This window comes from Oncorhynchus mykiss, chromosome 24 (genome assembly GCF_057628025.1).
Source record: "Oncorhynchus mykiss isolate SJ-2025 chromosome 24, ASM5762802v1, whole genome shotgun sequence".
Classification (NCBI taxonomy): domain Eukaryota; kingdom Metazoa; phylum Chordata; class Actinopteri; order Salmoniformes; family Salmonidae; genus Oncorhynchus; species Oncorhynchus mykiss.
Window position 1 is genome coordinate 44,105,343 of NC_143045.1, and position 21,355 is coordinate 44,126,697.

At 44.1% G+C, this 21,355-nt stretch overlaps 1 protein-coding gene across 6 annotated transcripts in view; it reads left to right on the forward strand.

The window, feature by feature from the left end:
• The window catches only part of bcl9l (bcl9 like), a 105,082-nt gene that overhangs the window by 36,298 nt on the left and 47,429 nt on the right, over nt 1-21,355 (forward strand). For 3 of the 6 annotated variants that reach the window (XM_090219053.1, XM_090219055.1, XM_090219057.1), the window contains exon 2: nt 9,140-9,296. The exons of the other annotated variants lie outside the window; for them this stretch is intronic. The gene's annotated coding sequence lies outside the window, so the exon portion shown is untranslated. The remainder of the gene's footprint in view (nt 1-9,139; nt 9,297-21,355) is intronic. 6 annotated transcript variants of the gene reach the window in all.

The following is a 21,355-nucleotide window of genomic DNA, read 5'->3' on the forward strand; positions in this document are numbered from 1 at the left end:
TACCCCACTCTCCGCTTACCCCACTCTCCGCTTACCCCACTCTCCACTTACCCCAATCTCCGCTTACCCCACTCTCCGCTTACCCCACTCTCCACTTGCCCCACTCTCCACTTGCCCCACTCTCCACTTGCCCCACTCTCCACTTGCCCCACTCTCCACTTGCCCCACTCTCCGCTTACCCCACTCTCCCCTTACCCCACTCTCCACTTACCCCATGACCACTGTTGGTGTTGGTGTGTGTGTGTACTCTAATTTCCATATTTGCTTCTTGTCTCTCCAGTCTCCTCTAGTCTCTCCAGTCTCCTCTCTCCAGTCTCCTCTAGTCTCTCCAGTCTCCTCTAGTCTCCTCCAGTCTCCCTAGTCTCTCCAGGCTCCTCTAGTCTCCTCTAGTCTCCTCCAGTGTCCTCTAGTCTCCTCTAGTCTCTCCAGTCTGGCTCTTGTCTCTCCAGTCTGGCTCTTGTCTCTCCAGTCTGGCTCTTGTCTCTCCAGTCTCCTCTAGTCTCTCCAGTCTCCTCTAGTCTCTCCAGTCTGGCTCTTGTCTCCTCTTGTCTCTCCAGTCTCCTCTAGTCTCTCCATCTCCTCTAGTCTCTCCATCTCCTCTAGTCTCCTCTAGTCTCCTCTAGTCTCTCCAGTCTCCTCTAGTCTCCTCTTGTCTCTCCAGTCTAGCTCTTGTCTCTCCAGTCTCCTCTAGTCTCTCCAGTCTCCTCTAGTCTCTCCAGTCTCCTCTAGTCTCTCCAGTCTCCTCTTGTATCTCCAGTCTGGCTCTTGTCTATCCAGTCTCCTCTAGTCTCTCCAGTCTCCTCTAGTCTCCTATAGTCTCCTCTAGTCTCTCCAGTCTCCTCTTGTATCTCCAGTCTGGCTCTTGTCTCTCCAGTCTCCTCTAGTCTCTCCAGTCTCCTCTTGTCTCTCCAGTCTCCTCTAGTCTCTCCATCTCCTCTAGTCTCTCAGTCTCCTTTAGTCTCCTATAGTCTCTCCAGTCTCCTCTAGTCTCTCCAGTCTCCTATAGTCTCTCCAGTCTCCTCTAGTCTCTCCAGTCTCCTCTAGTCTCTCCAGTCTCCTCTAGTCTCTCCAGTCTCCTCTAGTCTCTCCAGTCTCCTATACACTCCTCTAGTCTCCTCTAGTCTCTCCATCTCCTCTAGTCTCTCCATCTCCTCTAGTCTCTCCAGGCTCCTCTAGTCTCCTCTAGTCTCCTCTAGTCTCTCCAGTCTCCTCTAGTCTCTCCAGGCTCCTCTAGTCTCTCCAGGCTCCTCTAGTCTCTCCAGTCTCCTCTAGTCTCTCCAGTCTCCTCTAGTCTCTCCAGTCTCCTCTAGTCTCATCTAGTCTCCTCTAGTCTCCTCCAATCTGGCTCTTGTCTCCTCTAGTCTCCTCTAGTCTGGCTCTTGTCTCCTCTAGTCTGGCTCTTGTCTCCTCTAGTCTGGCTCTTGTCTCCTCTAGTCTGGCTCTTGTCTCCTCTAGTCTCTCGAGTCTCCTCTAGTTTCTCCAGTCTCCTCTAGTCTCTCCAGTCTCCTATAGTCTCTCCATCTCCTCTAGTCTCTCCAGTCTCCTCTAGTCTCTCCAGTCTCCTCTAGTCTCTCCAGTCTCCTCTAGTCTCCTCCAGTCTCCCTAGTCTCTCCAGGCTCCTCTAGTCTCTCCAGGCTCCTCTAGTCTCTCCAGTCTCCTCTAGTCTCTCCAGTCTCCTCTAGTCTCTCCAGTCTCCTCTAGTCTCTCCAGTCTCCTCTAGTCTCTCCAGTCTCCTCTAGTCTCCTCCAGTCTCCCTAGTCTCTCCAGGCTCCCCTAGTCTCTCCAGGCTCCTCTAGTCTCTCCAGGCTCCTCTAGTCTCTCCAGGCTCCTCTAGTCTCTCCAGGCTCCTCTAGTCTCCTCCAGTCTCCCTAGTCTCTCCAGGCTCCTCTAGTCTCCTCCAGTCTCCTCTAGTCTCCTCTAGTCTCTCCAGTCTCCTCTAGTCTCTCCAGTCTCCTCTAGTCTCTCCAGTCTCCTCTAGTCTCCTCCAGTCTCCCTAGTCTCTCCAGGCTCCTCTAGTCTCTCCAGGCTCCTCTAGTCTCTCCAGGCTCCTCAGTCTCTCCAGTCTCCTCTAGTCTCCTCCAGTCTCCTCTAGTCTCCTCTAGTCTCTCCAGTCTCCTCTAGTCTCTCCAGTCTCCTCTTGTCTCTCCAGTCTGGCTCTTGTCTCTCCAGTCTCCTCTAGTCTCTCCAGTCTCCTCTTGTCTCTCCAGTCTGGCTCTTGTCTCTCCAGTCTCCTCTTGTCTCTCCAGTCTCCTCTAGTCTCTCCATCTCCTCTAGTCTCTCCATCTCCTCTAGTCTCCTATAGTCTCCTCTAGTCTCTCCAGTCTCCTCTAGTCTCTCCAGGCTCCTCTAGTCTCTCCAGGCTCCTCTAGTCTCCTCCAGTCTGTCCAGTCTCCTCTAGTCTCCTCTAGTCTCCTCTAGTCTCCTCTAGTCTCCTCCAATCTGGCTCTTGTCTCCTCTTGTCTCCTCTAGTCTGGCTCTTTACTCCTCTAGTCTGGCTCTTGTCTCCTCTAGTCTGGCTCTTGTCTCCTCTAGTATGGCTCTTGTCTCCTCTAGTCTGGCTCTTGTCTCCTCTAGTCTCTCCAGTCTCCTCTAGTCTCTCCAGTCTCCTCCAGTCTCTCCAGTCTCCTCTAGTCTCTCCAGTCTCCTCTAGTCTCTCCAGTCTCCTCTAGTCTCTCCAGTCTCCTCTAGTCTCTCCCGTCTCCTTTAGTCTCTCCAGTCTCCTCCAGTCTCCTCTAGTCTCTCCAGTCTCCTCTTGTCTCCATCTCCACCTCACTGGCATAGAGAAGAAAACACATTCACTATTGAGTTTTACGTAGTCTGGTGTTAGCCTTTAGGCTGGTTGTTGTAAACTGGTGTTAGCCTTTAGGCTGGTTGTTGTAAACTGGTGTTAGCCTTTAGGCTGGTTGTTGTAAACTTGTGTTAGCCTTTAGGCTGGTTGTTGTAAACTGGTGTTAGCCTTTAGGCTGGTTGTTGTAAACTGGTGTTAGCCTTTAGGCTGGTTGTTGTAAACTGGTGTTAGCCTTTAGGCTGGTTGTTGTAAACTGGTGTTAGCCTTTAGGCTGGTTGTTGTAAACTGGTGTTAGCCTTTAGGCTGGTTGTTTTAAACTGGTGTTAGCCTTTAGGCTGGTTGTTTTAAACTGGTGTTAGCCTTTAGGCTGGTTGTTTTAAACTGGTGTTAGCCTTTAGGCTGGTTGTTGTAAACTGGTGTTAGCCTTTAGGCTGGTTGTTTTAAACTGGTGTTAGCCTTTAGGCTGGTTGTTGTAAACTGGTGTTAGCCTTTAGGCTGGTTGTTGTAAACTGGTGTTAGCCTTTAGGCTGGTTGTTGTAAACTGGTGTTAGCCTTTTCATGTTAGTTAGACACTTCATTGATTGAGCAGCAGAAGCTTTTTAGGCCGTCGCAGAGCGCCCATATTAGGCCGTCGCAGAGCGCCCATATTAGGCCGTCGCAGAGCGTCCATATTAGGCTGTCGCAGAGCGTCCATATTAGGCCGTCGCAGAGCGTCCATATTAGGCCGTCGCAGAGCGCCCATATTAGGCCGTCGCAGAGCGCCCATATTAGGCCGTCGCAGAGCGTCCATATTAGGCCGTCGCAGAGCGCCCATATTAGGCCGTCGCAGAGCGTCCATATTAGGCCGTCGCAGAGCGTCCATATTAGGCCGTCGCAGAGCGTCCATATTAGGCCGTCGCAGAGCGTCCATATTAGGCCGTCGCAGAGCGCCCATATTAGGCCGTCGCAGAGCGCCCATATTAGGCCGTCGCAGAGCGCCCATATTAGGCCGTCGCAGAGCGCCCATATTAGGCCGTCGCAGAGCGCCCATATTAGGCCGTCGCAGAGCGCCCATATTAGGCCGTCGCAGAGCGCCCATATTAGGCCGTCGCAGAGCGCCCATAATAGGCCGTCGCAGAGCGCCCATATTAGGCCGTCGCAGAGCGCCCACGGAGCGCCCATATTAGGCCGTCGCGGAGCGCCCATATTAGGCCATATTTTTATTCATTGTTTGTTTTTCTCTCTTTTCGCCAAAGCAAGTTAAATAAATAAAAGTGAGAAGAAACAAATTTATCATAAAAAAACGAGCGATAAATAAACAGATCAATATAGGAGGTAATTACAATGTTTATCCTCCACTGAGTGTCCTTTTCTGACTTTCTGATTGTGGTGGAATGTGTGGCCACTGCTTCCTTTTAGGTGGTTGCCACAGCTCTGTCGTTTACTGACTGCTTCCTACCTCTGTCGTGTACTGACTGCTTCCTACCTCTGTCGTATACTGACTGCTTCCTACCTCTGTCGTATACTGACTGCTTCCTACCTCTGTCGTATACTGACTGCTTCCTACCTCTGTCGTTTACTGACTGCTTCCTACCTCTGTCGTGTACTGACTGCTTCCTACCTCTGTCGTGTACTGACTGCTTCCTACCTCTGTCGTGTACTGACTGCTTCCTACCTCTGTCATTTACTGACTGCTTCCTACCTCTGTCGTGTACTGACTGCTTCCTACCTCTGTCGTATACTGACTGCTTCCTACCTCTGTCGTTTACTGACTGCTTCCTACCTCTGTCGTGTACTGACTGCTTCCTACCTCTGTCGTGTACTGACTGCTTCCTACCTCTGTCGTGTACTGACTGCTTCCTACCTCTGTCGTTTACTGACTGCTTCCTACCTCTGTCGTTTACTGACTGCTTCCTACCTCTGTCGTTTACTGACTGCTTCCTACCTCTGTCGTATATTGACTGCTTCCTACCTCTGTCGTTTACTGACTGCTTCCTACCTCTGTCGTGTACTGACTGCTTCCTACCTCTGTCGTGTACTGACTGCTTCCTACCTCTGTCGTGTACTGACTGCTTCCTACCTCTGTAATTTACTGACTGCTTCCTACCTCTGTCATTTACTGACTGCTTCCTACCTCTGTCGTTTACTGACTGCTTCCTACCTCTGTCGTTTACTGACTGCTTCCTACCTCTGTCGTTTACTGACTGCTTCCTACCTCTGTCGTGTACTGACCTCTTCCTGCCTGTCGTGTACTGACTGCTTCCTGCCTGTCGTGTACTGACTGCTTCCTGCCTGTCGTGTACTGACTGCTTCCTACCTCTGTCGTTTACTGACTGCTTCCTACCTCTGTTGTGTACTGACTGCAACAATTTACAGGCATCCTGCTGGAGACTAAACAGAGATACAGAGAGCTGCTGCTGCGGTATGAAGCAGAGATAGAGGCAGACAGGCAGGCAGACAGGCAGACAGGCAGGCAGGCAGACAGGCAGGCAGACAGTCAGACAGATAGACAGACAGATAGACAGGCAGGCAGGTAGGCAGACATGATCAAGCCATACTGTGTATAAAACCAGGGCTGGTCGGATTTGTCACATTGCAAGAATACACACTGCAGAACACATACTGCCTTACGTCAAGTCAAATTGTCTGTGGCTCATGTCTTGTACACAGAGACTGGTGACCTGCAGTGACCTTTTGTTCTACTGGTAGCATCTTCACACACACACTCCTCCCACGACTACTCACTGCAGAACACACACACTCCTCCCACGACTACTCACTGCAGAACACACACACTCCTCCCACGACTACTCACTGCAGAACACACACTCCTCCCACGACTACACACTGCAGAACACACACTCCTCCCACGACTACACACTGCAGAACACACACACACTCTTCCCACGACTACACACTGCAGAACACACACACACTCTTCCCACGACTACTCACTGCAGAACACACACACACTCTTCCCACGACTACACACTGCAGAACACACACACACTCTTCCCACGACAACACACTGCAGAACAACAAACAGAAGACCTGTTAGGGAGGAAGAGGCGAAGTACAGAGCCTTCAGAAAGTATTCAGACCCCTTGACTTTTTACGTTACAGCTTTATTCTAAAATGTATTACAATTATTTTACATTTCTATGTGCAAATGTTTTAAAAATAATTGTTGAAGCACCTTTGGCAGCGATTACAGCATCGTTTGTTCTTGGGTATGATGCTACAAGTTTGGCACACCTGTATTTGGGGAGTTTGTCCCATTCTTCTCTGCAGATCTTCTCAAGCTCTGTCAGGTTGGATGGAGAGCGTCGCTGCACAGCTATTTTCAGGTCTCTCCAGAGATGTTAGATCGGGTTCAAGTCCGGGGTCTGGCCGGGCCACTCAAGGATATTGAGACTTGTCTCGAAGCCACTCCTGCATTGTCTTGGCTGTATGCTTAGGGTCGTTGTCCTGTTGGAAGGTGAACCTTCGCCCCAGTCTGAGGTCCTGAGCGCTCTGGAGCAGGTTTTCATCAAGGATCTCTCTGTACTTTGCTCTGTTCATCTTTCCTTCAATCCTGACTAGTCTTTCAGTCCCTGCTGCTGAAAGACATCCCCACAACATGATGCTGTCACCACCATGCTTCACTGTAGGGATGGTGCCAGGTTTCCTCCAGACGTGACGCTTGGCATTCAGGCCAAAGAGTTCAATCTTGGTTTCATCAGACCAGAGAATCTTGTTTCTCATGGTCTGAGAGTCTTTAGGTGCCTTTTGGCAAACTTCAAGTGGGCTGTCATGTGCCTTTTAATGAGGAGTGGCTTCTGTCTGGCCACTCTAACGTAAAGGCCTGATTGGTGGAATGCTGCAGAGATGGTTGTCCTTCTGAAAAGTTCTCCCATCTCCACAGAGTTACTCTAGAGCTCTGTCAGAGTGACCATCAGGCTGTTGTTCACTGCCCTGACCAAGACCCTTCTCCCACGATTGCTTAATTTGGCCAGGCAGCCAGCTCTAGGGAGAGTCTTGGTGGTTCCAAACTTGTTCCATTGAAGAATGATGGAGGCCACTGTGTTCTTGAGGACCTTCAATGCTGCAGCAATGTTTTGGTACCCATCCCCAGATCTGTTCCTCGACACAATCCTGTCTCTGAGCTCTACGGACAATTCCTTTGACCTCATGGCTTGGTTTTTGCTCTGACATGTGCTGTCAACTGTGAGACTTTATATAGACAGGTGTGTGCCTTACCAAATCATGTCCAATCGATTGAATTTACCACAGGTGGACTCCAATCAAGTTGTAGAAACATCTCAAGGATGATCAACAGACATTTCTAGCCCAGGTTTCATTTGTAATTATGGGGTATTGTGTGTAGATTGAGGCAAAACATGTATTTAATCCATTTTAGAATAAGACAAGGTAAGAAAATGTGGATAAAGTCAAGGGGTCTGAATAATAACATATATTAAGGATGTAACATGTATTAAGGCTGTAACATATATTAATAACATGTATTAAGGATGTAACATGTTAATAACATGTATTAAGGATGTAACATGTATTAAGGCTGTAACATATGTTAATAACATGTATTAAGGATGTAACATGTTAATAACATGTATTAAGGATGTAACATGTATTAAGGCTGTAACATATGTTAATAACATGTATTAAGGCTGTAACATATGTTAATAACATGTATTAAGGCTGTAACATATGTTAATAACATGTATTAAGGCTGTAACATGTATTAACCTCTGGTACAAGTGGGACGCTAGCACCTCGACAACAGCCAGTGAAATTGCAGGGCGCCAAATTCTAAACAACAGAAATCCCATAATTAAAATTTCTCAAACATACAAGTATTTTACACCATTTTAAAGATAAACTTCTTTTAAATCCAGCCACAGTGTTCGATTTCAAATAGGCTTCACGGCGAAAGCACACCAAATGTTTATGTTAGGTCAGCGCCGAGACAGAGAAACCGATACAGCCATTTTCCAGCCAAGGAGAGTGTCACAAAAGTCAGAAATAGCATTAAAATTAATCACTTACCTTTGATGATCTTCATCTGGTGGCACTCCCAGGTCTCCATGTTAGACAACAAATGTTTGTTTTGTTCGATAAAGTTAATCTCTGTCCAAATACCTCCGTTTTTTTGGTGCGTTTAGTTCAGAAATCCAAAGGTACAATGCGCGCTCTCAAATCCAAGACGAAAAGTCAAAAAGTACAATAAAAGAATCAATCCTCAGGTTGTTTTTGTCATAAATAATAAATACAATTTCAACCGGACAAAAGCTTCGTCAATGGAAAAGGTAAACAAGAAATGCCCGCTCCCGATCACGTGCTTGGTTCATGTCTGGAAATTTCCACTGTCCTCTCATTGGAAGCGGTGTATCTCCCTCATTTTTCAGAGTAAAAGCCTGAAACAATGCCTAAAGACTGGTCACATGTAGAGGAAGTCATAGATATCGTGAACTGGGTCCTAAAACAGCCTTTCAAAATAATAGTACTTCCTGCCATATCAGTTCTGTTCTACTTTTTGCCAGGAGAGATTGACATATTATTACTTGTTGCTGTGCTGCCCTGTTCTGAGCCAATTGCCCTATTTGTGGCACCTGACCAGACGATTGAGGTGTGACAAAACTAAACTATGGCCTGTAGGACCTGCCTTGTTGAGAGAGCAGGGCTTTATTAGGGAGACTTCTCCCCATTTACCTACTGTTGTGTCAATATGATTTGACCAGGACAGTTAACAATCCAGGGTTACTCCATCCAGGGTTACTCCATCCAGGGTTACTCCATCCAGGGTTACTCCAACCAGGGTTACTCCATCCAGGGTTACTCCATCCAGGGTTACTCCATCCAGGGTTACTCCATCCAGGGTTACTCCATCCAGGGTTACTCCAACCAGTTTAGTCACGTCAACTTGCTCAATTTCCATGTTATTTATGACAAGATTTAGTTGAGGTTTAGTGAATGATTTGTCCCAAATACAACGCTTTTAGTTTTAGAAATATTTAGGACTAACTTATTCCTTGCCACCCATTCTGAACCTAACTGCAGCTCTCTGTTCAGTGTTGCAGTCATCTCAGTCGCTGTATTAACTGACATGTGTTCAGTCATCCACATACATAGAAACTCTGGCTAGAAACAAATCCAGTGGCATGTTGTTAGTAAAGGTTGAAAAAAAAGTAATGGGCCAAGACAGCTGCCCTGGGGAATTCCTGATTCTACCTGGATTATGTTGGAGAGGCTTCCATGAAAGACCCTCTGTGCTGTTAATAACATATATTAAGGCTGTAACATATTTTATGTCGTAAGTGTTGAGTTCCTGTGGTTTTAATTGTGTCGGGTTGTGTCTTCCTGTTTACCTTTCAGTAACTGTGGTGACTAGGTTCCAAGGTGGCTCTGTCAGGTGGTAGTGAGGAGAGGTGGCTTCCGTGGAACTTTGACCTGATCAGACTACTGGGGGATACATACACACATCTGTAAAGTCGAGCAGTGAATTTCAAACAGATTCAACCAGGTAGACCAGGTAGGTTTTTCAATACCTCACAACAAAGGGCACCTATTGGTAGATGGGTAAAAATTAAAAAGCATACATTAAATATCCCTTTGAGCATGGTGAAATCATTAATTACACTTTGGGTGGTGTATCAATACACCCCAGTCACTACAAAGATACAGGCGTCCTGTCTAACTCAGTTGCCAGAGAGGAAGGAAACCACTCAGGGATTTCACCATGAGGCCAATGGTGACTTTAAAACAGTTACAGAGTTTAATGGCTGTGATAGGAGCAAGGTGAGGATGGATCAACAACAATACTAATACTAATACTAATACTCCACTAATACTCCACAATACTAACCTAAATGACAGGGTGGAGAAATATTCCAAAACACATTGTTTGCAACTAAAGTAATACTGCAAAAAATGTGGCAAAGCAATTAACTTTTTTGTCCTCAATACAAAGTGTTATGTTTGGGGTAAATCCAATACAACACATTACTGAGTACCACTCTCATAGTGGTGGCTGCATCATGTTATGGGTATGTTTGTAATCATTAAGAACTATGGAGTTTTTCAGGATAAACATTTTTTACATAGTGGAGTTAAGCCTAGTTAACACTATGAATTAATGAATACTGTGAATATACTGTGTGTGTGAGTATGGAAACCTACCAAAGTAGGAATGAATACTGTGTGTGACTCCCCACCTGGATTTGGTCTTATGGTTTCTGTTTATTTTACATTGGATAAAAGTAGAGACTCAAAGCTACAAAATGGTATATCATACACTGCATTTGAGGAAACAATGGAGAAGTAATTCTGCTTTGGAAGTTGATCAACTTGTAAATTCACTTTTGAGAAAACCGTCTTTCAATGTTTAGGTACTACTATTGGAGAGCCCTTCTTTGTCTCCGCCCATTCAGCATCGTTCACGCCCTCTTCAGCCTTATCCCACGCATTCAGCATCGTTCACGCCCTCTTCAGCCTTATCCCGCCCATTCAGCATCGTTCACGCCCTCTTCAGCCTTATCCCACGCATTCAGCATCGTTCACGCCCTCTTCAGCCTTATCCCGCGCATTCAGCATCGTTCACGCCCTCTTCAGCCTTATCCCGCCCATTCAGCATCGTTCACGCCCTCTTCAGCCTTATCCCACGCATTCAGCATCGTTCACGCCCTCTTCAGCCTTATCCCGCCCATTCAGCATCGTTCACGCCCTCTTCAGCCTTATCCCACGCATTCAGCATCGTTCACGCCCTCTTCAGCCTTATCCCGCCCATTCAGCATCGTTCACGCCCTCTTCAGCCTTATCCCACGCATTCAGCATCGTTCACGCCCTCTTCAGCCTTATCCCACGCATCTCTTAAAGGGTTGATCTGTGTGTTCTGTACTAACTTACCAGCTACTTCCAGACATCTAAGAGAGAGAGAGAGAGAGAGAACAGCTCACTGAACGTTACTCACCCTATCTATGGTTTCGCGTTCAGAGTGCACACTGGACGCTCTGGCCAATAAGTAGGGTTGCGAAAGCTCTGACCTCACATCTACAGTCAAGCACCCAAGCTAACTGGCTAACATTGGCTAGCTACTTCCAGACACATAATGAGAGAACACCCCAGTCTGACCATTTTACTGACCCTAGCAGAGCTGGTTATCCAGAGCGTTGGTGACTGTAACTGTGCTGCTGGCAACAATTGAATTATGCTTTAGTTTACTGACCCTAGCAGAGCTGGTTATCCAGAGCGTTGGTGACTGTAACTGTGCTGCTGGTAACAGTTGAATTATGCTTTAGTTTACTGACCCTAGCAGAGCTGGTTATCCAGAGCGTTGGTGACTGTAACTGTGCTGCTGGCAACAATTGAATTATGCTTTAGTTTACTGACCCTAGCAGAGCTGGTTATCCAGAGCGTTGGTGACTGTAACTGTGCTGCTGGTAACAGTTGAATTATGCTTTAGTTTACTGACCCTAGCAGAGCTGGTTATCCAGAGCGTTGGTGACTGTAACTGTGCTGCTGGCAACAATTGAATTATGCTTTAGTTTACTGACCCTAGCAGAGCTGGTTATCCAGAGCGTTGGTGACTGTAACTGTGCTGCTGGCAACAATTGAATTATGCTTTAGTTTACTGACCCTAGCAGAGCTGGTTATCCAGAGCGTTGGTGACTGTAACTGTGCTGCTGGTAACAGTTGAATTATGCTTTAGTTTACTGACCCTAGCAGAGCTGGTTATCCAGAGCGTTGGTGACTGTAACTGTGCTGCTGGCAACAATTGAATTATGCTTTAGTTTACTGACCCTAGCAGAGCTGGTTATCCAGAGCGTTGGTGACTGTAACTGTGCTGCTGGTAACAGTTGAATTATGCTTTAGTTTACTGACCCTAGCAGAGCTGGTTATCCAGAGCGTTGGTGACTGTAACTGTGCTGCTGGCAACAATTGAATTATGCTTTAGTTTACTGACCCTAGCAGAGCTGGTTATCCAGAGCGTTGGTGACTGTAACTGTGCTGCTGGCAACAATTGAATTATGCTTTAGTTTACTGACCCTAGCAGAGCTGGTTATCCAGAGCGTTGGTGACTGTAACTGTGCTGCTGGTAACAGTTGAATTATGCTTTAGTTTACTGACCCTAGCAGAGCTGGTTATCCAGAGCGTTGGTGACTGTAACTGTGCTGCTGGCAACAATTGAATTATGCTTTAGTTTACTGACCCTAGCAGAGCTGGTTATCCAGAGCGTTGGTGACTGTAACTGTGCTGCTGGCAACAATTGAATTATGCTTTAGTTTACTGACCCTAGCAGAGCTGGTTATCCAGAGCGTTGGTGACTGTAACTGTGCTGCTGGCAACAATTGAATTATGCTTTAGTTTACTGACCCTAGCAGAGCTGGTTATCCAGAGCGTTGGTGACTGTAACTGTGCTGCTGGTAACAGTTGAATTATGCTTTAGTTTACTGACCCTAGCAGAGCTGGTTATCCAGAGCGTTGGTGACTGTAACTGTGCTGCTGGTAACAATTGAATTATGCTTTAGTTTACTGACCCTAGCAGAGCTGGTTATCCAGAGCGTTGGTGACTGTAACTGTGCTGCTGGTAACAGTTGAATTATGCTTTCGTTTACTGACCCTAGCAGAGCTGGTTATCCAGAGCGTTGGTGACTGTAACTGTGCTGCTGGTAACAGTTGAATTATGCTTTAGTTTACTGACCCTAGCAGAGCTGGTTATCCAGAGCGTTGGTGACTGTAACTGTGCTGCTGGTAACAGTTGAATTATGCTTTAGTTTACTGACCCTAGCAGAGCTGGTTATCCAGAGCGTTGGTGACTGTAACTGTGCTGCTGGTAACAATTGAATTATGCTTTAGTTTACTGACCCTAGCAGAGCTGGTTATCCAGAGCGTTGGTGACTGTAACTGTGCTGCTGGTAACAGTTGAATTATGCTTTAGTTTACTGACCCTAGCAGAGCTGGTTATCCAGAGCGTTGGTGACTGTAACTGTGCTGCTGGTAACAGTTGAATTATGCTTTAGTTTACTGACCCTAGCAGAGCTGGTTATCCAGAGCGTTGGTGACTGTAACTGTGCTGCTGGTAACAATTGAATTATGCTTTAGTTTACTGACCCTAGCAGAGCTGGTTATCCAGAGCGTTGGTGACTGTAACTGTGCTGCTGGTAACAGTTGAATTATGCTTTAGTTTACTGACCCTAGCAGAGCTGGTTATCCAGAGCGTTGGTGACTGTAACTGTGCTGCTGGTAACAGTTGAATTATGCTTTAGTTTACTGACCCTAGCAGAGCTGGTTATCCAGAGCGTTGGTGACTGTAACTGTGCTGCTGGTAACAGTTGAATTATGCTTTAGTTTACTGACCCTAGCAGAGCTGGTTATCCAGAGCGTTGGTGACTGTAACTGTGCTGCTGGTAACAATTGAATTATGCTTTAGTTTACTGACCCTAGCAGAGCTGGTTATCCAGAGCGTTGGTGACTGTAACTGTGCTGCTGGTAACAGTTGAATTATGCTTTAGTTTACTGACCCTAGCAGAGCTGGTTATCCAGAGCGTTGGTGACTGTAACTGTGCTGCTGGTAACAGTTGAATTATGCTTTAGTTTACTGACCCTAGCAGAGCTGGTTATCCAGAGCGTTGGTGACTGTAACTGTGCTGCTGGTAACAATTGAATTATGCTTTAGTTTACTGACCCTAGCAGAGCTGGTTATCCAGAGCGTTGGTGACTGTAACTGTGCTGCTGGTAACAGTTGAATTATGCTTTAGTTTACTGACCCTAGCAGAGCTGGTTATCCAGAGCGTTGGTGACTGTAACTGTGCTGCTGGTAACAGTTGAATTATGCTTTAGTTTACTGACCCTAGCAGAGCTGGTTATCCAGAGCGTTGGTGACTGTAACTGTGCTGCTGGTAACAGTTGAATTATGCTTTAGTTTACTGACCCTAGCAGAGCTGGTTATCCAGAGCGTTGGTGACTGTAACTGTGCTGCTGGTAACAATTGAATTATGCTTTAGTTTACTGACCCTAGCAGAGCTGGTTATCCAGAGCGTTGGTGACTGTAACTGTGCTGCTGGTAACAGTTGAATTATGCTTTAGTTTACTGACCCTAGCAGAGCTGGTTATCCAGAGCGTTGGTGACTGTAACTGTGCTGCTGGTAACAATTGAATTATGCTTTAGTTTACTGACCCTAGCAGAGCTGGTTATCCAGAGCGTTGGTGACTGTAACTGTGCTGCTGGTAACAATTGAATTATGCTTTAGTTTACTGACCCTAGCAGAGCTGGTTATCCAGAGCGTTGGTGACTGTAACTGTGCTGCTGGTAACAGTTGAATTATGCTTTAGTTTACTGACCCTAGCAGAGCTGGTTATCCAGAGCGTTGGTGACTGTAACTGTGCTGCTGGTAACAGTTGAATTATGCTTTAGTTTACTGACCCTAGCAGAGCTGGTTATCCAGAGCGTTGGTGACTGTAACTGTGCTGCTGGTAACAGTTGAATTATGCTTTAGTTTACTGACCCTAGCAGAGCTGGTTATCCAGAGCGTTGGTGACTGTAACTGTGCTGCTGGTAACAATTGAATTATGCTTTAGTTTACTGACCCTAGCAGAGCTGGTTATCCAGAGCGTTGGTGACTGTAACTGTGCTGCTGGTAACAGTTGAATTATGCTTTAGTTTACTGACCCTAGCAGAGCTGGTTATCCAGAGCGTTGGTGACTGTAACTGTGCTGCTGGTAACAATTGAATTATGCTTTAGTTTACTGACCCTAGCAGAGCTGGTTATCCAGAGCGTTGGTGACTGTAACTGTGCTGCTGGTAACAGTTGAATTATGCTTTCGTTTACTGACCTCGGATATATTCAACTGGTGTTGAGTGTTGAAAAAGTGATTCTGCGCTCTGGCACACTAAGATGAGTCTTTTGTTAAGAAATGTAGCTAGATAGCTAGCTGGGTAAACAATGAATCCCATTGCATGACACAACGTTTAGTTAGCGAGCTAACAGTACACTTGAACCTGTCCAGGACTGTCTAACATGTATTTAAATGTGGGTTATAGATCAGTCACTCTCATTGAATGCAAGTCTGAGACACATTTGACAGAAGTTTTGAAAGTCCATTTTTTTCTCTTCATGTTTTCGTATCCAAACCGTTTTTCATGTTCTAGTAAAAAGAACAGAAGTTTCGTGTGTGTGTGTGTGTGTGTGTGTGTGTGTGTGTGTGCCCGACCCTTGGACCGTGCCTCCAGCCATTCAGAGAAGGGAAACTGAATGTATCTCAGCATCAGCAGGGTCCACAGTGTCACAGGGTTCACTGGCAGCCTTGTGTCTGTGGTGTGAATGGTTATTTGTTCCATATTATTTACTGAAGTAGGCCTAGCTAGTTGGGGAAATGTTGGCGTATGACTCTGTTTCCCTAATTAGGTAAATATACTATCTTACTGTGTGAGAGAACAAGAGTCAGAGGGCGAGAGGTGGGCTAATGATAGAGAGAGAGAGAGATATTGCTGGAGAGTGTTTATTATCTACTTCACTAGAGAGAGAGAGAGAGACATGGCTCTCAAGAGAAGACAGGCTATGTGCACACTGCCCACAAAATGAGGTGGGAACTGAGCTGCACTTCCTATCCTCCTGCCCAATGTATGACCATATTAGAGATGCATATTTCCCTCAGATTACACAGATCCACAAATAACCCAATTTTGATAAACTCCCATATCTATTGGGTTAAATACCACAGTGTGCCATTACAGCAACAAGATTTGTGACCTGTTGCCACAAGAAAAGGTCAACCATTTCTGTTAATTTATTTTCCCTTTTGTACTTGAACTATTTGCACATCATTACAACACGGTATATAGACATAATATGACATTTGAAATGAAAAGATATGTTTCCCATGCCAATAAAGCCCAATGAATTGAGAGGTGGAGGGACAGAGCACTGTAGATAGTGGAGTGTTTGTGGTTAGCAGACTGTGGTTAGCAGACTGTGCTGTGGAGTGTTTGTGGTTAGCAGACTGTGCTGTGGAGTGTTTGTGGTTAGCAGACTGTGCTGTGGAGTGTTTGTGGTTAGCAGACTGTGGTTAGCAGACTGTGCTGTGGAGTGTTTGTGGTTAGCAGACTGTGCTGTGCAGGGTTTGTGGTTAGCAGACTGTGCTGTGGAGTGTTTGTGGTTAGCAGACTGTGGTTAGCAGACTGTGCTGTGGAGTGTTTGTGGTTAGCAGACTGTGGTTAGCAGACTGTGCTGTGGAGTGTTTGTGGTTAGCAGACTGTGCTGTGCAGGGTTTGTGGTTAGCAGACTGTGCTGTGGAGTGGAGTGTTTGTGGTTAGCAGACTGTGCGGTGTGGACTAGAGAACACTGCTGGCCCCTCCCACCAGCCAAACCCTTCTCACTCTCTCCCTTAACCCGCTACGGTCGATGTCCTCACCCTGCTGAAATCTACTTAGCTAGAGAATCTTCTGTAGTGTCCAAACGGTCCAAACTTTTATGACACCTCTATGGACAGATGAGACTTTCACGAACACGACGGTGTTCTTGGGACTCGTACTCATCTGAAATCGGTACAGCTGATCTGCCAATTTCTGCCTGTAGCATCTGAACAGTTTGGGCTGCACCATCTGTGGAAAGGTGAAACTCTCACAAACTCGTACATATCGGTTGTTTTGCTTTAGGACACCCACAGGCCTCACAAGCAGACGATCTGTAGGTCCATGTAGTGCATCTGTTATTCAATGTGTTTCTATGGGCTAATAGCAGTAAGGACTCTCTGTTATTCAATGTGTTTCTATTGGCTAATAGCAGTAAGGACTCTCTGTTATTCAATGTGTTTCTATTGGCTAATAGCAGTAAGGACTATCTGTTATTCAATGTGTTTCTATGGGCTAATAGCAGTAAGGACTCTCTGTTATTCAATGTGTTTCTAATAGCAGTAAGGACTATCTGTTATTCAATGTGTTTCTATTGGCTAATAGCAGTAAGGACTGTCTGTTATTCACTGTGTTTCTATTGGCTAATAGCAGTAAGGACTCTCTGTTATTCACTGTGTTTCTATGGGCTAATAGCAGTAAGGACTATCTGTTATTCACTGTGTTTCTATTGGCTAATAGCAGTAAGGACTATCTGTTATTCAATGTGTTTCTATTGGCTAATAGCAGTAAGGACTCTCTGTTATTCAATGTGTTTCTAATAGCAGTAAGGACTATCTGTTATTCAATGTGTTTCTATGGGCTAATAGCAGTAAGGACTCTCTGTTATTCAATGTGTTTCTATTGGCTAATAGCAGTAAGGACTATCTGTTATTCAATGTGTCTCTATTGGCTAATAGCAGTAAGGACTATCTGTTATTCATTGTGTTTCTATGGGCTAATAGCAGTAAGGACTATCTGTTATTCAATGTGTTTCTAATAGCAGTAAGGACTATCTGTTATTCAGTGTGTTTCTATGGGCTAATAGCAGTAAGGACTATCTGTTATTCATTGTGTTTCTATGGGCTAATAGCAGTAAGGACTATCTGTTATTCAATGTGTTTCTATGGGCTAATAGCAGTAAGGACTATCTGTTATTCAATGTGTTTCTATGGGCTAATAGCAGTAAGGACTATCTGTTATTCAATGTGTTTCTATTGGCTAATAGCAGTAAGGACTATCTGTTATTCAATGTGTTTCTATTGGCTAATAGCAGTAAGGACTATCTGTTATTCAATGTGTTTCTATTGGCTAATAGCAGTAAGGACTATCTGTTATTCAATGTGTTTCTATTGGCTAATAGCAGTAAGGACTATCTGTTATTCACTGTGTTTCTATTGGCTAATAGCAGTAAGGACTATCTGTTATCCACTGTGTTTCTATTGGCTAATAGCAGTAAGGACTATCTGTTATCCACTGTGTTTCTATTGGCTAATAGCAGTAAGGGCAAATACACATTTTCCTCAAATAATTGTTTTATATTTTTAGTTTGTTTATTTAGAGCTAACTTTTTAATTTGGAGATCAACTGTTTTATCGGAGGTGACCGTGCAGAATGGCACCTTTTATTTGAGGGTATTTTCTATTGAAGGGGGTAAAAATCAATACTGTTACATAGCACCATTTTATTTTGGGACGATATTATATTGATAATAAATCCAATTATCGATTTTTTTGTAAAAAAAAAAATAATATATAAAAGTATAAATATAAATATATACAGTGCCTTTGGAAAGTAATTCAGAGCCTTTTGACTTTTTCCACATTTTGTTACAGCCTTATTCTAAATGTTTTATTTAATCTACACACAATACCCCATAATGACAAAGCGAAAACAGGTTTTTAGAAATGTTAGCAAATTTATTAGAAACTGAAATACCTTATTTATATAAGTATTCAGACCCCTTTGCTATGAGACTGTAAATTGAGCTCAGGTGCATCCTGTTTCCCATTGATCATCCTTGATATTTCTACAACTAAATTCCCAATCTGGCCCTCATACCATCACGGTCACCTAATCACCCCCAGTTTACAATGGGCTCACTCATCCCTCCTCCTCCTCCCCCTGTATCTATTCCCCAGGTCGTTGCTGTAAATTAGAATGTGTTCTCAGTCAACTTACCTGGTAAGAAAAAAAAAAAAACTGATTGGACATGATTTGGAAAGGCGCTCACCTGTCTATATAAGGTCCCACAGTTGACAGTGCATGTCAGAACAAAAACCAAGCCATGAGGTTGAAGGAATTATCCGTAGAGCTCCGAGACAGGATTGTGTCGAGGTACAGATCTGGGGAAGGGTACCAAAACATTTCTGGAGCATTGTGAGAATGCTTCAGGAGAAGCTTCCTGAAGGACAACCATCTCTGCAGTACTCCACCAATTAGGCCATTATGGTAGAGCGGCCAGACGGAAGCCACTCCTTATTAAAAGGCACACGACAGCCCGCTTGGAGTTTGCCAAAAGGCACCTAAAGGACTCAGACTATGAGAAACAAGATTCTCTGGTCTGATGAAACCAAGATGAAACACTTTGGCCTGAATGCCAAGCGTCACGTCTGGAGGAAACCTGGCACCATCCCTACAGTGAAGCATGGTATGGCAGGATCATGCTGTGGGGATGTTTTTCACCGGCAGGGACTGGGAGATTAGTCAGGATCGAGGGAAAGATGAACGGACGAAAGTACAGAGAGATCCTTGATGAAAACCTGCTCAGGACCTCAGGCTGGGACGAACGTTCACCTTCCAATAGGACAATGGCCCTAAGCACACAGCCAAGGCAACGCAGGAGTGGCTTTGGGACAAGTCTCTGAATGTCCTTGAGTGGCCCAGCCAGAGCCCGGACTTGAACCCGATCAAACATTTCTAGAAAGACCTGAAAAAAAATAAAGCTTTGTAGCGACACTCCCCATCCAACCTCTCCAACATGTTTTCAGCACTTTTATTTCTGTGATCTAAACTAGTTCTGTTTTTATTTCTGTGATCTAAACCAGTTTTCTGTTTTTATTTCTGTGATCTAAACTAGTTTCCTGTTTTTATTTCCGTGATCTAAACTAGTTCTGTTTTTATTTCCGTGATCTAAACTAGTTCTGTTTTTATTTCCGTGATCTAAACTAGTTTTCTGTTTTTATTTCCGTGATCTAAACCAGTTTTCTGTTTTTATTTCCGTGATCTAAACCAGTTTTCTGTTTTTATTTCCGTGATCTAAACCAGTTTCCTGTTTTTATTTCCGTGATCTAAACTAGTTTTCTGTTTTTATTTCCGTGATCTAAACTAGTTTTCTGTTTTTATTTCCGTGATCTAAACTAGTTTTCTGTTTTTATTTCCGTGATCTAAACCAGTTTCCTGTTTTTATTTCCGTGATCTAAACTAGTTCTGTTTTTATTTCCGTGATCTAAACTAGTTTTCTGTTTTTATTTCAGTGATCTAAACCAGTTTCCTGTTTTTATTTCCGTGATCTAAACTAGTTCTGTTTTTATTTCCGTGATCTAAACTAGTTTTCTGTTTTTATTTCCGTGATCTAAACTAGTTTTCTGTTTTTATTTCCGTGATCTAAACCAGTTTTCTGTTTTTATTTCCGTGATCTAAACTAGTTCTGTTTTTATTTCCGTGATCTAAACTAGTTCTGTTTTTATTTCCGTGATCTAAACTAGTTTTCTGTTTTTATTTCCGTGATCTAAACTAGTTTTCTGTTTTTATTTCCGTGATCTAAACCAGTTTTCTGTTTTTATTTCCGTGATCTAAACCAGTTTTCTGTTTTTATTTCCGTGATCTAAACCAGTTTCCTGTTTTTATTTCCGTGATCTAAACTAGTTCTGTTTTTATTTCCGTGATCTAAACTAGTTCTGTTTTTATTTCCGTGATCTAAACTAGTTTTCTGTTTTTATTTCCGTGATCTAAACCAGTTTCCTGTTTTTATTTCCGTGATCTAAACTAGTTCTGTTTTTATTTCCGTGATCTAAACTAGTTTTCTGTTTTTATTTCCGTGATCTAAACTAGTTCTGTTTTTATTTCCGTGATCTAAACCAGTTTTCTGTTTTTATTTCCGTGATCTAAACTAGTTCTGTTTTTATTTCCGTGATCTAAACTAGTTTTCTGTTTTTATTTCCGTGATCTAAACTAGTTTTCTGTTTTTATTTCCGTGATCTAAACCAGTTTTCTGTTTTTATTTCCGTGATCTAAACCAGTTTTCTGTTTTTATTTCCGTGATCTAAACCAGTTTCCTTATGCTCCCTCTCGTCATTCTGCAGCATGTACATATAGTGAGCAATATGTTTGGAACATCAAATCACTAAATTCCAGTATCCAGTCACACCTACAGTGCCTTCAGAAGGTTATTTATTTATTATTTTTTAAACCAATTACAAATGAAAAGATGAAATGTCTTGAGTCAATAAGTATTCCACCCGTTTGTTATGGCAAGCCTAAATTAGTTCAGAAGTAAAAATTTGCTTAACAAATCGCATGAGTTGCATGCATAATAGAGGTTAACATGATTTATGAATGACTACCTCATCTCTGTACCCCACACATACAGTGCCTTGCGAAAGTATTCGGCCCCCTTGAACTTTGGGACCTTTTGCCACATTTCAGGCTTCAAACATAAAGATATAAAACTGTATTTTTTTGTGAAGAATCAACAACAAGTGGGACACAATCATGAAGTGGAACGACATTTATTGGATATTTCAAACTTTTTTAACAAATCAAAAACTGAAAAATTGGGTGTGCAAAATTATTCAGCCCCTTTACTTTCAGTGCAGCAAACTCTCTCCAGAAGTTCAGTGAGGATCTCTGAATGATCCAATGTTGACCTAAATGACTAATGATGATAAATACAATCCACCTGTGTGTAATCAAGTCTCCAATACACTCACATCTTAAACATTTAAACCGGGGGAGACATCTGGATCCTTTTGGGGTTCAGGGGACCAATACACTCACATCCGAATCAAATCAAATTTTATTGTTGACCAATTGACTGGTCGAAAGAACAGAAGACCCTCGGTCGGCCAATGTTTTTTTTGTTGTTGTTGGGGATAGTCCTACTAGTAATGATCAACAACCAATTTGGCTTGAGGCATTTTTTAAAGAATAATGGGCAAGTGTTGCACAATCCACATGTGGAAAGCTCTTTGAGAATTACCCTG